Genomic DNA, 17431 nt, shown 5'->3' on the forward strand with positions numbered 1-17431 from the left:
CCACACCAAATACGATCTCTCCTTTGCAATACCCTTTCCAGGTCTAATATATGGCACCATTATCACCTAGTGTTTATTTATATGCTGCCAGTCATCACTTCTGGCTGGACTGTCAAAAGCTCTGTCTGGAGAGCTTTTGAAAAATATCTTTCCCACCATCCACCCACAGAAATTCAAGTTTAATTGACCATAGATGGGATACAAGAAGCCTAAGTTTAAAAGGCTCACCAGGTGATTCTAATGTGCTTGGGATCAAACACTGGTTGAACAAGAGAGAAGCTTTCACTTATCCAGGTAGAGAGTGTGAAAAAAATGTATTGATGCTCAAAATATGTACCTCACTTAAGGAATCACTCTTATGCAAAACAGGCACAGTTGTGTCCCTGATGGCCCAATGTGTAACTCATCGTGTTATAAGTGAAATTCTGCATTTAATTCTGTGCTTTTGGGCAGGCTGACCATATCCCTCAAACTAGGACACTTCTGAGAGAGAATTGCATAGGTAGAACCAGCCAAACTGGGACACCCTAATTATAATAATGAGTCACCCTAATTATGGTAGATCTTTCTAAATTGGGAAACATTTACAGACTTTTGGGATACAACTTATTGCCCCAGAACAAATTAGTTTTCTCATTTGTAGAATGGTAAGAATAATACTTATCTTACAAGTTGGATAGATGTTTAAATGGAGACATTTATATGAAATGCCTTTGTAAACTTTGAAGTGCTATATATATAAACTTTATATACTATTTAAGCAAAACAGTTGCCATCAGAGAGATGGCATGTCTAGAAAGTGTTAATATAGGAGAATTGACAATTATTATTCAGGACCCTCTTTTCTCCTTCAATCCCACTGCTAATTTGGAAGTCAAGCAAGCCAAAAGAAGAAATCCACAGATACCTTTCAAAGGCACCCATTGTCCTGTCATGGGAGGTGTTACACACCTAACTTGTTAGGTGCCTTTTGCCAGATATTCTGGTACATATTTCTTAGGACATCAAAGAGAATTTACAACTGCAGGATGGTAGTTGCAAAAGTCTTTAGTAACTATAACCATTACCAAACCAACTATGCTTTACAGATTAAAAGACAATGTAATTTAGAGAAGGAAGGGCCTTCAGAGATGCTCATCACTGCTAGCTTTATTTCCTTGATTGTTTCTTAACCTTTCTCATTCTCAGTTTTCTTATGCAAAAATGGAGAAAATGATGCTCTCTTATCCTAAGGTTGTTTGTGGATTGAAGTGGGAATATTTGTGTTTAGCACACGGAAGGCACACAATAAATGACAGCTGTTGTTATTATTATCATCTTGACTATCAGTTCTTGATCTGCTCATTAACCCATGAAGTGAACAGTGCAGAAATAGCTCTGACAAAAAGCAGAAGAGAAGCAGAGGAGGAGGAGAAAGAAAAGGATAATCATTCTCATTTTGCAAATGTGGATGGATACTGAGGCTTGGGTTTATTAATAGAAGCGACATGTCCTGTTGTATCCAGAGAGCATGCTTGACACAAGCCTGGCTGAAGGATCTCATCTGTTGTGGGGCTGCACATTGATAGCATAGGATAGCAGGTGCCACACAGAACCACCGACCCATTTATGGTAACCATCACCATCCTCTCTCCCGTGGCCCTGTCCTTTGAGATTATTTTCTTAACCTCCCTGACCATCCACATTTTACATCCACATCATGCAATCCTTAGCATTTAACTATGAGGTGGAATGTACCCCAACACATTTAGATAATTTATTTTCGGTGCTAAAATGTTTTTATAACCTAACCTAGATTAGATGGAGCCTTTTCCTCTTTTCCAATGCAAGAGAAGCAATTGAAAGAAGTGGATGTGTTATTGCGGGCGCAATGGAGCCATTGAACTGCAGTGCAAAAATGCAGTAAGGGATACAGATGGAAGAAGAATGTCAGGAAAAGACAGCAGAGGTTCCATAGCTAAGGTCAGAAGGGACAAGGAAAGAGTGCTCCTTCTCTGCCCTATCCCAGAGAGATAAGGCAGGTAACAGGAGGGCATTGAGGTGGAACTTTATGCAATCTAGGGTTCTTTGCTTTCGGCATTGATGTATGCCTTGCGAAGAGATATTCCTGCCTCTACTTCTTGGGAGGAGCTGGGTGAATGGATGTTGTTGCTGACACCCCATCTACCTGGGTCATGAGTTTCTAATCTATGTCTTAAAAGATTGGTGGGTTTACCAACCAAAAGTTTGTTATCAAGGGCTTGAGAAGAACAAGTCACTAGGTCCTTGTAAAGAATCTTTCATTCTTAACTAAACTTGAAATCCCAAATCTCAAAATAAACATGAAACTAGGTTTCCCATGTGGCACAGTGCCCTATAATTTTCAGCTCACTAGGCTCTATAAATTTCAGCTTTTGAATTCACAGGCAACATTTGAATGGGTAAATGAGTTCACTTGCCCTGAGATCTGGCTGCAAGATTTGGCACCTGATATGAATCTGTATCTGAGGACAGTGTTGGGAGAAAGCTTCCTGACCCCAATCTTCATTTCTCCTTTGCCTATTACTTTACTTGTGTATGGTTGCTTAAAAGCAGCATATATTGTGGAATGTGAATCCCACCATTTCTGATGGAGTATTCCTCTGATAAAAAAGTAGGGTAGGGTAGGCAAAGCCAGTTAAACAGTCAGCTTGGCAGACTCCAGCAAAAGAGCTACTAACAAAATATTGAGATCCGTGGAAAGATAAAGTGCACAGAGTTGAAGCACTGACCTCTACACGTTCATAATCAAAATATGAAGGTAGCAGATCTAGGATTTAATACTCTCCTCTTCTCTCATTTTCTCTTGTTTCCTTCCCATTTCCTGCCCCCTACACTCCACAAACACACACATAAGACCTGGATGACAGCTTAATGGCAATTCCATACCCACTTTTAATCTACCCAAATTACCAGGTTCCCACTGCCATATGCCAAGGTGCCAGTGAGCTTTCTGGTGCCACCCAGCAATTCAGAGTGGTTACGATGGTAAGATGAGAGCTGTGCTTCTGCTACAGTTGGCCTCACAAACTTCCCTTGCTTATGGCTTCTTAAATGCAATAATAAACCCCTTGGAGTGAAAAAAAAAAAACCCCAAGGAATGAGGAAGGGAACCCAGACTAAATATGAAAAGAAGAAAATAAAACATCCATTTTCAAATCATAAGACAGGAAAAAACAGGGGCAGGAACTGGTCGTTAAAGATATTGTTTTTATAGGACTCGTAGCAACTAGAAATTCGCTTTATGTATAAAAGACAAATACATTCATTGATTGGAAACTGCATAAAAATTACAGCATTTCATTTCTGTTTTCTTGTTTTAAATTATAAATTCATTCTTGTCTTCATAACATTTTCTGTGATTTGGTCATTTTCTATTTTGACTAGTGAAAGATTCTCCTACAAACTCAGAGTATGAATTGGCTGAATTGTACGAGTGGAATAGAGGAAAACCTCTCCTTCACTCACCCTTTTATATTTAGCCCTTTCTTTTACGTGGCCCTTAGAGAGCTACCCAAATCCTTTCATTATCAAGTATGAAACCCTTTACAATTTCAAGGGTAGCCAATGTCCCAGCACACTTTCAGACCCCATCTCAGTTTCGTCCTTGGCCTCGGTCTCATTTAACTTCCTTTGTTTTCATCTCCTGTTCTTTCCCTTGGCAAATGTTGATGTGCTAGGAATATAGCAGTGAAGAAACAGAACAAAAATCTCAGCCATTATTTAAATAGGAGAGACAGGCAATAAGGAAAATAAATACAATATATTTTGTTTCATGGTGATAGGTTAAGGAAAAAATAAAACGAAAAGGTGAATGGTTGTTGTGTTTGCCTGGGTAGACTGTGTTGTTAAGGACTTCCTCCTTGAGTAAAGCAAGCCCTATGACTACTGGTGGTCGAAGGGCAAGTGATACCAGGATGCTTGTTCTTTTGTTAGTTCTCAATCGACACACAAGCAACTTGACACCAAACAGCTGCTTGACACCAGATCAAGGAACAGTGATCTTGTTTAATATGCTTTGTGTTCACCGTGGCAGGCATTGTGAGGGACGTAAAAAAGTAACAGAAATAAAAGATAACTTTGTTTTTATTTTGAAACTCCAAATAGATTCCACTTTCTTGAGGGTAGAAATCAGCAGAATGAATCATTATATGCTTTGAAAACTTGACAGAAACCATGCTGTAGAAAAACTGTGCCACAAGTAGGACATCAGAGAAGTCTCCATCTAGTAGCTCGCTTATGATCTAAGATCTGAGCTTTAAAAACCGTGACATGGGTGACTGGAAAAGGACACTGTAGATGAGGAGAACAACAGGGCTCTGTAGTCCCGAATTCCTCAACAGAGTTTTAAAATAATCTACGAGCCAGTGCATTTGGAGCTCCAAGATAATTTCCAATTTCCAAACTTGTCTCCAACTCGCTCTGCCACTTTCACCCCACCATACATTGTCTCCTTTCTTCATGCCTAATTTTCTCTTTGGTAGTTTGGATAATTATGAGTTCAGTACTCAGGATCATGGTCTTTTCAATGTTATTTTCCTAAGAACTTTATGAGCACCAGGCTCTTCATAGGCTACTGAAATGAGGAAAGCTCTGACCCTCCATTCAAGGAGCTGCTAAGCTGGTAAGTGAGCTAACAACTATCCAACGATGGCATATCATGCTCACTCTTTCAAAAAATCTGTTCTCCCTTGTTTTGTTTTCCCAGAAGAAGCCACATTTCCAGTCTCCTTTGTAGGTAAAGGTAGCTTCAGCTGTGGCCAGTGAGGCATATTCCAGAACTCTTGCCCAAAATTCATCTTTAGTTGATTTCTACTTCTGGTACAAAACCAGCCTACTTAGGACAAATAACTAGAAAATTAGGCAAAATACATAAAACAAATCTTTCAGACATTGATAGAACAGGCAGAGTGGGACTGTGATCACTGAGAAAAGGGAAACAGAGGTGAAGCCTACTGTTGTCCTTGCTTTCTGCCTGTAGACAATTTCTGGAAGATGGCAAAGGCAGGAAGATCCCAAGCAATGCAAAAGAAATGTCGCTAAGCTGAAAAGACAAATATTGAATTTGTGGGAGGCTGAGGCAGCCAGAATTTACGGGCAAATTAATGGAGAGTAACAATTTCTGCAGAGAAATATGCATAAAGGCCCCCTTAACTATGCATGGATGCAACAAAACTCCACAAAGTTGCACAAATAGTAACTGCTGAGGAAAAAAACTATGGGAACTGTAACCTGAACAACTCCTAGAGTTTAAGCAAGGTTAAGAGATACTCAAATCCCTTCCAGCAGAGCGGAGAAACCCATTTAGCCTCAGGGAAGTCAGTAAAGAACCTAGAGAATCATGCATTGATAGTTTTGCTTAATTAGCCCTAGAGTTAGGGCTACTTTGGACAACCCTAACAAAGCTTAAAAACAAGTTTTGAATGCATTAATGTGATTTGCAAATAACTTAATTGCCTAACAAGACAAACCTTAGCCCTCCTTAGAGAAAAATAATAATAAACCACTATTATAAAATGTATGTTATTCAATAAAAATTCAGTAGACAAGCAAAGAAACACCATATTATTACCTCAAAACAGAAGACAATAAGAAGCAGAATCAGAAGTGACAGAAATAATGGAATTATAAGAGAATAATTTAAAATCAACTTTTATAAATGTGATCAATATTTCCTAAAGGACAAAATAGTCATAATCATAATAAAGAAATCAATAAGAATACTTTCCAGAAATAAAAATACAATATCTGAAATAAAATTTTTCTTAATAGGATTAATAGTAGATTGATACTGCAGAAGAAAAGATTAGTAAAAATGAAGACACAGCAATTGAAACGAAATTGAAGCACAAGAAGGAAAAGAAGAAAAAATAGACTCAGGGACCTGTGGGACAATATCAAACAATCAACACATGCAAGATTGTTTTCTGAAAGGAGTTGGGAAAAAAAGGTGCATAAAATTTTTTTGTAGTAAATGCTGAGGTCTGACCCGCAGACCCAGGCTGCATGATGGATGAATAATGTACTCAAACACCGGTATTCAGTGAAAGAGCAGCTAGGGGGCCAGGCCACTCACAGAAAGAGTTGTAGCAGCCGCATGCCCTGACTAGCTGGCCCTGAGGGCATTTATTCAGCACAGATTTAATGACAATGGCTTTGAGTCAACACACTTGTGGATAGTTAATGTGGTCGCCCTCCCCAGAGAAAGCAGTCCTACAAATGATAGAAGTTGGTCTTAGGACCACATGAGTAAACAAGCTCTTTAGATAAACTCCGTTACATTCCTTTGTACCTACTCTAAGCTATTAGCTCACTGTAAGAGGATTAGGCTGTTTTCAGCCATAACTCTCTTCTGAGGCTGTTACAAAACCTTCCTGCCTTCAAAGGAGGTTTGCTTCTCCTTCCTTTAATTTCCTCTGACAATTTTTCCCACCACCCTGACTGACATCTCCCCCTTTTCTGTTTTTAGCATCAGGTTTTGTTGGAGAGTACAGATGTGTGCAGCAACAGGTCTGTCAGGCGTGGTGGTCACTGCCCGTTTTCCAGCTTTGCATCCTAGAATTAGTAAATAACATAAGACAAACATGAGTATAATCAGCAACATTCTTTGCCAATCAAGGAGTGACCTGTATTGTTACTTGGCAATCTAGTTTGATGTGTGCTGTTACTAAGGAACCCCATTGCGGGTATGTTAATCCCTCTCAGTTAAGTAGTCGCATTGTTAGAAGCTGGGAAAGGGGGTGTTTGTCAAAGCAACAGGGCAGAAGAAAGGCAGATTTAAGAGATGAGCCCAATAGAGTGTAGCAGGTACTGGTTGTAGGCAGAATGAGAGAATAAAAAGGAATAAATTATTTGGAGTGAATGGTGTTAGTGTTTGAAGCAGGATTTGCTTTGCCTTCTGAGTTGTCTTCTTCAACATTCTGTCTGGGGCCTGTGTCATCCACAGAAGCTGCACTGTCTGGGGCTGCGAGTCCTGTAGGGTCATTTTCTTCATTTCTGGTACTGGGTTGGGTCCTAGCCATGTCATAATATGGTTTGATGCATCGTGCTGGAATCCAAAGAGGACCTGAGGGGGTATGAACACAAGCATATCCTCTTTCCCATGTTAGCAAATCATTTGGACCACACCATTCATTACTGTTTACATCTTACCATAAAACTGCAGGTTTTATGTCTTGAGAGGTTTTAGCAAAGTGCTTTTCTACAGCTGATTGGAATTTATTATCTAAATTTAAAAAATTAAGCGGTGCTCTACACATTCAGAGAAACTTCTCTAGTAGCAAACTATAGAAATGATCCCTGAAAGTATAGTCTTTGGGAAAGTTGAAATTGTTATAGTTAAGTTTCTCCAATTTTGGTGGAAAAGTTGATGCAACTGGGTGGCTTGGTCAAGCAGTGATGTCATAACCTGCAGGTCTGCTTGATCCTTGCTGTAAGCCAATGGGTCAGGCAGTGAGCTGTAGGCTCAAATATGTGTGATAAAAATAGGATGTGTATGTTGATCTAGCAATTGCTGAAGTCAGAGAAAAAGAGCATGTGGGGCTGGCTCCAGAGTAGACTTAATTAGTGCTGTCTCAACGTTCTGCAATAAATAAACAGAGTAAGGCCAGGCGTGGTGGCTCATGCCTGTAATCCCAGCACTTTGGGAGGCCGAGTTGGGTAGATCATGAGGTCAGGAGTTCAAGACCAGCCTGGCCAAGATAGTGAAACCCGATCTCTAATAAAAATACAAAAACTAGCCAGATGCAGTGGCAGGCGCCTGAAATCGCATGTACTTAGGAGGCTGAGGCAGGAGAATCGCTTGAACCTGGGTGGCAGAGGTTGCAGTGAGCCGAGATTGTGCCACTGCACTCCAGCCTGGGCAACAGAGTGAGACTGTCTCAAAACAAACAAACAAACAAACAGAGTAAGCAGAGTCACTAACAATATTGATGAGCTGAGCAGAAAAAGTCTCCAAAGCCAATATTAAGGCTCCTACCTCAGCTCTTTGAGTGCTAGTAAACTCAGATCAAGTGAGGGAATTACGTGGTCTTCACCAGACGGCCACTTTTCCATGTTTACCCGTGCATCAGTAACAGTGTTAAAGCATTAGGTATGGGGGAGAGAACTACTTTTGTAGGCATAATTATAGGAGTACGAGATAAGAACTGAAGCAGTTTGTCAGCAGGGAGGGTATGTTCTAAATCGCCTGTGTCATCAGTGAGTGGTATCTGAAGATCTAAAGACAGGGGCAATACTGCTTCAAATTGCCTTTTGCTCAAAGGAATTCTTATGACATCAAGGCCATAACCTAGCAACTGATTGCATCATCTGCAGCCTGAATAGATGACTTTACTAAGTAGCTAGATATAGGGAGAGAGTGTTTTAGTCCCAGTATGTGAGCAAAAAACCCATTCTAAAAAGTGCAGTCCTGGGGCCATCTGTCCTATTAACCCTCTAGGGGAATATTTAGTGGGAAAAATAAACAACTGGACAGAATATTGGGTGTCCACGCAATCCATTTGCCTTTGGGAAATAGCTTGCTCTATTTCTTCAATTTCCCTTTTTGCTGCAGCAGTCAAATACCTGGGAGAATCCAGGGCTATATTGCCCCTTAAGGTAGAGAACAGATTTTGCAACTTATCAGTAGATACGCCCAAGATGGGGCAAAGCCAGTTAATATTGCCCAATAATTTTTGATTATCATGTAAGGTATGTAAATTGCTAGTATTTAATTTGACCTTTTGAGTTCTTACTGACTGGGAAGTTAGTATGTACCCAAGATATTTCCAAAGAGAAGACATCTGTAGTTTTTCAGATGCTATGATTAAACCTCTTAGGTATGTATTCTTCACAACAGAGGTATATACATTTACAAGTACTGGCTCCTTTGGGGCTGCTAATAAAATATCCATAAAATGAATAATCTTGCAATCAGGAATTTCTTTTCTACTGGGGGGCAAAGCTTGATTTGCGTGATACTGACACATGGTAGGACTGTTTAGCATCCCTTGAGGAAGCACTTTGCAATGAAATCAGCAAGTTGGCCTCTCATTATTGATAGCTGGTATTGTAAATGCAAATTTTTTGTCCTGTTCTGCTAGGGGAATAGTATAAAAACAGTCTTCTAAGTCAATAATAATTATAGATCATCTTAAGGAATCACTGCAGGGGAGGGAAGGGCCCATTGAATGGGCCCCATAGGTTGCAAATTTGCATTAATAGCATATAAGTTATGCAAAAGTGTCCATTTACCAGACTTTTGGGGAATGACAAAAATAAGCGAATTCCAAGGGCTGTTTGATGGTTCTATATGGCCAGCTTTTAATTGCTCCTCAACTAATTCATGGGCTCTTTAGTTTGTCTCCCTTCAGAGGTTACTGTTCTACTTAAATTGGATATGGAGAGAGCCACATTAGGGGTAAGGGAGAAATAGTAGTGGCCATTATTAGAAAAGGGTTTTTTAAATTCTTAAATTTTAGCAGAGAATTATAATCTGGGATATCGCTTGTATACAAGGAACACATGAAATTTTGCCATGGGCTTCCCGTGGAGCTGGAGGGCAGCAGTGTGGTCCCTGGGCAGCAGATGCCCTTCATTAAGTTGAAGACATTTCCTTCTCTCCCTAGTTTGGTAAGAATTTTATTCAAGAAGAACATTACATTTTGTCAAATTATTTGAAAGTATATATTGAGATTATTTTATGTTTTCCCCTTATTTTGTCTATTAGTATGAGCTATGGTTGGGGATAATTGACCACAAAATAACCAAAAAAGCTTTTCTGGATTCATGAGAATTTTCTGGGTCTTGATTATTGCTGGTATCTGTAATCTAATTGTGGATTTAAAATGTGTGCATTTTCTTATATGTTATACTTTTACATAATTTATTTTAAAAATACATTTGGATTGCATTCTTGTCACCTTATTGTGTTATATCTTCCCCCCTTCTGCTGCCTAAAATTTGTGCATAGTGATCAGAGCTCTAGCTGCCATCTTACACCTTATCATCTGATAAGAGGATGACAGGCATGGATGCAAGGAATCCTAGTCTCTAAGAGCTCTGAGAAACTAAGCGCAATATCTAGTTTTGCACTGACTACTTCTAGATTTTTACCTGAGAGAAAAATAAACCTCAAAAATATTAACCTACTGTTACCTTTTGGCAATCCTAATTTTAAATACTGAAATAACTGAGTGCAATATGGTACCATGAACATTTGATGCAGAGGAAGTACCAGGAACATTTAATAAAGTACATGATGAGTTATAACTAGTTGGATTTCAGTAAAAACACTGTTGGCAAGAGGTGCAGGGTAGGGGGCAGGGGGAGAGAGAGAAAGATTTGAAGTGGACCTTAGAAGTGAATATAATTTTAGTAGACAAATGTTGAGGAAACCAGCCCCACACCACCCAGCGGGTACCCTGAGTCCGGCAGAGACAAGAATCAGAAAGAGACAGAATAAGTGTTTAAAAGGTGGGTCCAGGGGACCAGAGTGTCAGAGGCTTGCTCATGGCCCGAGCTCTTGGCCTCCACCCAATTTATTGGTTTACAAGATCTTTGTTCTTAGAGCAGATGGAAGGGTGAGGAAGGGATGAGGAAAAGGATTAATCAGTGAAGGAGAACTTGTAGATGTATAGCAGTGGCATTTTCTGTGAATTTCCTTGAGCAAAGGCGTGTGTCTAAACTACTTAAGATCTTTAACTTATCGGGACTGAAATGGGTGGGAGCAGGTTTCAGGAGGAGCCAAGATGTTTGATTATACTCCAGTGCTTCAAGGGAGTGTTATCTTCCTGAGCAACCTGTGGAATGCCACTGAGTGGTTATGCTCTTGGGGCATAAAGACATGAAGGCAATAAGGAGACTTTTCTCCTCAGAGGCTGCCCATGGCTTCCCATGGGTGTCTCACACAGGGGATACCAACTCAACTGGCACACCAGAAACTCTCTTTCCCACAACAAATGTGGTAGAAAAGCATTCAAGGAAAAAGACTGTCGTTAAAATAGGTGCACAGATGATGAGAGGTAGAAGCATTCTAGAGGTAGAAGGTGATGTAGGGAACATGTAGGAAAATAAAAGGACAAAGGGCTAAGCAGTTATGCTAGACTGCTCTGGAGAACCTGACTGGAGAGCTGGGATTCATTAAACTGTAAGAAGTCAAGAAAGTTTTCTGGGCAGTGAAGTAATAGGTAAAATTAACCCATGGCAGCCCAGAGAGAAGCAGCAGAATAAATTCAGGGAAAGCAGAAAGTATGCTTAAGAAGCAAAACATTTAGGGCCGGGTGCGGTGGCTCAAGCCTGTAATCCCAGCACTTTGGGAGGCCGAGATGGGCGGATCACGAGGTCAGGAGATTGAGACCATCCTGGCTAACACGGTGAAACCCCATCTCTACTAAAAAATACAAAAAAACTAGCTGGGCGAGGTGGCGGGTGTCTGTAGTCCCAGCTACTCGGGAGGCTGAGGCAGGAGAATGGCCTAAACCCAGGAGGCAGAGCTTGCAGTGAGCTGAGATCTGGCCACTGCACTCCAGCCTGGCAGACAGAGCAAGGCTCCATCTCAAAAAAAAACAAACAAACAAAAAGAAGAAAACATTTAATTTAGCTAAAACCTGGGATGTGTTGAGAGGAATTGGGTACGGAATAGAATAACAACTTTGAATTATTGGCTTGGTGTGAACTTATGTCTTTAAAAAGTATAAGTGATTATTTCTGACTTAAAATCAATTTGCCTATAGAATGATATAGAAGTTACATATTAGAATTAGTAAGGCAGTGTGGATGAAAATACAAGATTGGAGTCTGTTAACATAGTACAGGCAAGAGAAAATAAGAATCAGGATCAAAAAAGAAGGTAGGAAAGTTTGTGTAGTAATGAAATCAGGATGTGGAGAATGATTACATGTGAGGGACCCTGGGTAAGAGATGAGTCAAGGCTGGCTTTGAGGGTGCAAGTCTGAGATAGTCACTCAACCAAGAATGATGCAACAGGGGTAGTGATGTTCAGGATATAATTCCTCCATCCAACCCTGGGTTGTGACACCCTTCTTTAGAGAAATTAAATTATTCTGCCTATGCTGATACATGGAAAGAAGGGGAGAAGTGTAAAATGCAGAAAATACTAAGATAAATATGGGAGACAGGGTTATTGAAGTTTCAAAAGGAGAAAAGATTTTAAAATAGGGCAAATCTATGTTTGAAGAGATAATCGCTAATAATTTTCAAAGCAATGAAAGATACCAAGCAACAAATTTAGGTAGCTTTACAAATATCAAGCAGGTAAAAATTGTATAAAGAAAACATCACATAAGTATATAATACAAAATAAAAACATTCAAAACAGAAGACAATTTAAGTCTGACAGCTGACTTATTAATAGCAAAGATGGGAGTCAGTAAGCCAATGGGAGAATTTCCTCAAAGTGTTTAAAGAAAATAATCACCAACCTAGCATACACTTCTATCCCCATTGAATACACGCTTTAAAAGGAAAGGCAATAAAACCTTGCCAAACAAAACCTCAGATAGTCTATCATTAGTGAAATAGCCCTAAAGGAAATAATAAAGGGTCTTCTTCAGGCAAAAGGAAAAGATGCCAGATGGAAAAATAATAATGAAATAATTAATGAAGAAGAATATAAACAACAAAAATATGAGCCAGTGCTTTTCCCACTGTGCAACTTTCCCTCTCTGTACTTTACTAGTCCATATAATCAGCTCCACTGGTAACAGCATGCACATTGATTATCTCTGCTTGCTATATGATGTGTCAACCTTGGTGAACCCTTACTCTAAATAGGTATGTTTTCCAGACTGTTAGGAATAGATCTTTTAAAATACTGAGATATTTTAATTGTAACCATTTGAAATTGACACTTCCAAACACATAATATACATTTCTATTTTTCATAAAAAGACATGGTAATTGTTTATTTTGGCATTATTTTATAAGATAAGGATGGGCCCATGGATGGGTGTAGTATAATTTTTCTCCCACATTAAGTAAACTAACACTTTCATGTACTGAGTCACCTGTCACTTTAGTCAATAAGCCTACCTCTAATAGCTTCTCAAACTATAATTTGATATTTCTAACCTGCTGTGGAATCAGAAAACAAGTGATCAGGGTTAGTATCTGTTTGTTTATCAAACCTACAAATACTAGATGCAGTATGAATTTTTTGGAGGGAGAAAAATGGCAAGCTATTTCCAAATTTTTTTTTTTATAAATTAGGTTTAATCTTGATAACTAAACTTTTAATACCCATTATTCATGAATATGTATACAAAAATTATCAGTGAGACAACCACTAGAATTAGAAAACACATTAGCAAAGAGAATTCAACATTATATTAAGAAAATGATACACTATAACCAAACAGGATTTATTCTAAGATAATTCAGCATATTAATAGATACAAAGAGGAGAAACATAATAATTTCCACAGATACTGACAAAGTGGCTCAAAGAATTCTCTAATCATGCTAAGGAAGTGTTAACATGATTAGAGAATTCTTTCTACCACTTTGTCAACATCTGTGGAAAAAGAAGCAGTAAGAAATGCTTCCTTAACATGATTAGTCCTCAACTCAGCGTCTCACCTACTTAGTGGGGAAATACTGGAAACTTTCCACTAAAACCGGAAACAAGACAAGGATGGCCACTATCCACTACTATTCAACATAGTAATAGAGATATTTACCAATGTGATTTGGCAAAAGAAGACAGAGAAATAGAATTTAAAAATAAACAAAATTGCTTCCATTTTCAGATCATATGATATCATACATGAACAATTCAAGAAAATGATAAAAAAACTCAAGAAAAATAATTTAGTAAAGTAACATAAAATGTAACCAACATAAAAAAATCACATTTACAAACAATAACCAGTTGGGAGGTATAATGGAAGGCAACCCCATACTTACAACATCAATAAAAACAGAACATAGGAAAGACAAGCCTTCCTGAGGAAACTGTGAAAACACACACCTGTGAAGGATGCAAGTAGACTTGAACAAATTTTTCATTTTAATAATTTTAAATTTATTTAAAAATCTTTAGATATTTAAACATATTTAAAACATTTAATTATAATTACTAATTGAATATTAAATAAAACATTTATATATAATAGTTTTAGTAGTTTTAAATTTACTACAACACCTCTATACTTAAAATAATTTCACTGGCACATGAAAGACAGACCAAATAGAACAAAATTTAATGTCCCTAAATAGTCCTAGGAACATGTAGAAATTTAGCATAATGCTATAAATTATATGTAATGAGTTTATCTGAGTTTCTAAAATGATTCTAAAACAATTTTATGTGCATAAGAAGACTGAACAAAAGAATGAGTTCTTTCTGTGGGAAAAGAAAGTTAAAAATATAGAATCTCTGTAGAAAAGGAAAAACTCTGTAGTGTTTGATTGGATTATAGAAAATATAGACACACAGATGTAGATAGATTAGATGTAGTGGTAGATGTAGTTATTTGCCAGCTCTGTCAACTGCAAGGGACTTAAGGTAGTGATATCCAATAGAAAGAAGCATAGCTAGTATTTAGGTCCTGACATCTAAACACTATTTCATTTTTTTATAAAAGGAACTAATGATTCTTGGAGAAATGCTAATTCTAGGATTACAGCAGGAAAAGTTGGTGGTATTTTTGACCACAAAGTTTTGGTGTTGTGCCACAAATTAAAGGAGTGCTCAAAATCTGATGGGGCTATGTCAAAATGACACAGTAATCAGCTCAAAAGAGCTTTTCACTGACCAAATTTAGATAATTTTGAGCACGAAAGTGAAATATTTCAGTAATATAACATATTGAAAAAAAAGTGAATTCATAAGTTGATACTTATCCAATAAATAAGAACAAATGTACAAATGAATGAGTGGATATAAGAAATGGGAAATAAAACCCTTATTTATAGAACAGTGCCAACTAATAATGTATAAGATATGATAGAATATGAAAATCTTCATTTTCCAATTATTGTAGTCATAATTGATTATGTAAAGAATCATCCTGGGGGGAGGGGTTGCATTGGGAGTTATACCTGATGTAAATGACGAGTTGATGGGTGCTGACGAGATGATGGGTGCAGCACACCAACATGGCACAAGTATACATATATATGTAACAAACCTGCACGTTATGTACATGTACCCTAGAACTTAAAGTATAATAATAATAAATAAATTAAAAAAAAAAGAATCATCCATGGAAGCTAAAATCATTGGTTAAAATATTGTCAAGAAACAGGATATCCACTCAGTCGCAGATTATTAGTTATCAATTACATAGTAGGAAAGACAACTTTATAAGGAAATTTTTTTGTTGTTTTTATTTTTAGTTCCAGGGCATATGTGCGGATGTGCAGATTTGTTACATAGGTAAATGTATGCCATGATGGTCTGCTGCACCAATCAACCCATCACCTAGGTATTATGCCCAGCATGCATTAGCTATTTTTCCTAATGTTCTCCCTCCCTGACCCCACCTCACCCCGACAGGTCCCAGTGTGTGTTGCTCCTCTCCCTGTGTCCATGTGTTCTCATTGTTCAGCTCCTACTTATAAGTGAGAATATGTGGTGTTTGGTTTTCTGTTCCTGTGTTAGTTTGCTGAGGATAATGGCTTCCATCTTCCATCGATGTCCCTACAAAGGACATGATCTCATTCCTTTTTATGGCTGCATAATATTCCATGGCGTATATGTACCATATTTTCTTTATCTAGTCTATTGCTGATGGGCATTTAGGTTGATGCCATGTCTTTGCTATTGTGAATAGTGCTGCAACGAACATACATGTGCGTGTATCTTTGGAACAGAATGATTTATATTCCTTTGGGTACATATCCAGTATGGGATTCTGGGTCAAATGGTATTTCTGGTTTTAGATCTTTGAGGAATCACCACAGTGTCCTCCACAATGGTTGAACTAATTTTACATTCCCGTCAATGGTGTAAAAGCGTTCCTAATTCTCCACAACCTTGCCAGCATCTGTTGTTTCTTGACTTTTTAATACTGGCCATTGTGACTGGCGTGAGATGGTATCTCATTGTGGTTCTGGTTTGTATTTCTCTAATGATCAGTGATGTTGAGCTTTTTTTCATGTTTGTTGTCTGCATAAATGTCTGCTTTTTAGAAGTGTCTGTTCATGTCATTTGCCCAGTTTTTAATGTTTTTTTTTTTTTGTAAATTTGTTTGAGTTCCTTGAAGATTCTGTATATTAGACCTTTGTTGGATGGACAGATTGTAAAAATTTTCTCCCACTCTGTAGGTTGCCTGTCCACTGTGATCAGTTTTTTTTTTCTGTGCAGAAGCTCTTTGATTAGACCTCATTTGTCAATTTTTGCTTTTGTTGCAATTGCTTTTAGCAATTTCATCATGAAATCTTTGCCTGTACCAATGTCCTGAATGGTATTGCCTAGATTTTCTTCTAGTGTTTTTATAGTTTTGGATTTTACATTTCAGCCTTTAATCCACCTTGAGTTAATTTTTGTATAAAGTGTGAGGAAGGGGTCCAGTTTCAATTTTCTGCAAATGAATAGCCAGTTCTCCCAGCACCATTTATTAAATAGGGAATTCTTTCCCCATTGCTTTTCTCTGGTTTGTCAAAAATCAGATGGTTGTAGATGTGCAATCTTATTTGAGTTCTCTATACTGTTCCATTGGTCTGTGTGTCTCTTTTTGTACCAGCACCATGCTGTTTTTGTTATTGTAGCCTTATAACAAAAAGTCTGGTAGTGTGATGCCTCCAGCTTTAGTCTTTTTGCTTAAGATTGTCTTGGTTATACGGGCTCTTTTTTGGTGCCATATGAGTTTTAAAACATTGGTTTTTTTCTAATTTTGTGAAGAATGCCAATGGTAGTTTAATGGTAATATCATTGAATCTATAAATTACTTTTGGCAATATGGCTATTTTCATGATATTAATTATTCCTATTTATGAGCATGGAATATTTTTCCATTTGTGTGTATCCTCTCCAGTTTCCTTGAGCAGTGGTTTATAGTTTTCCTTGAAGAGGTCAGGTTGATCACTACCCTTGTTAGCTGTGTTCCTAGGTATTTTATTCTCTTTGTAGCAATTGTGAATGGGAGTTCATTCATCATTTGGCTCTCTGCTTGCCTCTTGTTGGTGTATAGGAATGCTTGTTACTTCTGCACATTAATTTTGTATCCTGAGACTTTGCTGAAATTGCTTATAAGTTTAAGAAGCTTTTGTGCTGAGACAAAGAGGTTTTCTAGATACGGGATCATGTTATCTGCAAACAAAAACAATATGACTTTTCCCATTCCTATTTGAATTCCCTTTCTTTCTTTCTCTTGCCTGATTGCCCTGGCCAGAACTTCCAATACTGTGTTGAATAGGAGTGGTGAGAGAGGGCATCCTTTTCTTGTGCCAGTTTTCAAGGAGAATGCTT

At 38.0% G+C, this 17431-nt stretch overlaps 1 long non-coding RNA gene and 1 pseudogene across 2 annotated transcripts in view; one reads left to right on the forward strand and one right to left on the reverse strand.

Moving 5' to 3' along the window:
- The window catches only part of LOC103885753, a 117279-nt gene that overhangs the window by 18070 nt on the left and 81778 nt on the right, over positions 1 to 17431 (forward strand). The gene's annotated exons all lie outside the window — the stretch shown is intronic.
- On the reverse strand, positions 7248 to 7333 carry LOC116276296 (annotated as a pseudogene).

The sequence above is a fragment of the Papio anubis genome, chromosome 7, assembly GCF_008728515.1.
Source record: "Papio anubis isolate 15944 chromosome 7, Panubis1.0, whole genome shotgun sequence".
NCBI lineage: Eukaryota > Metazoa > Chordata > Mammalia > Primates > Cercopithecidae > Papio > Papio anubis.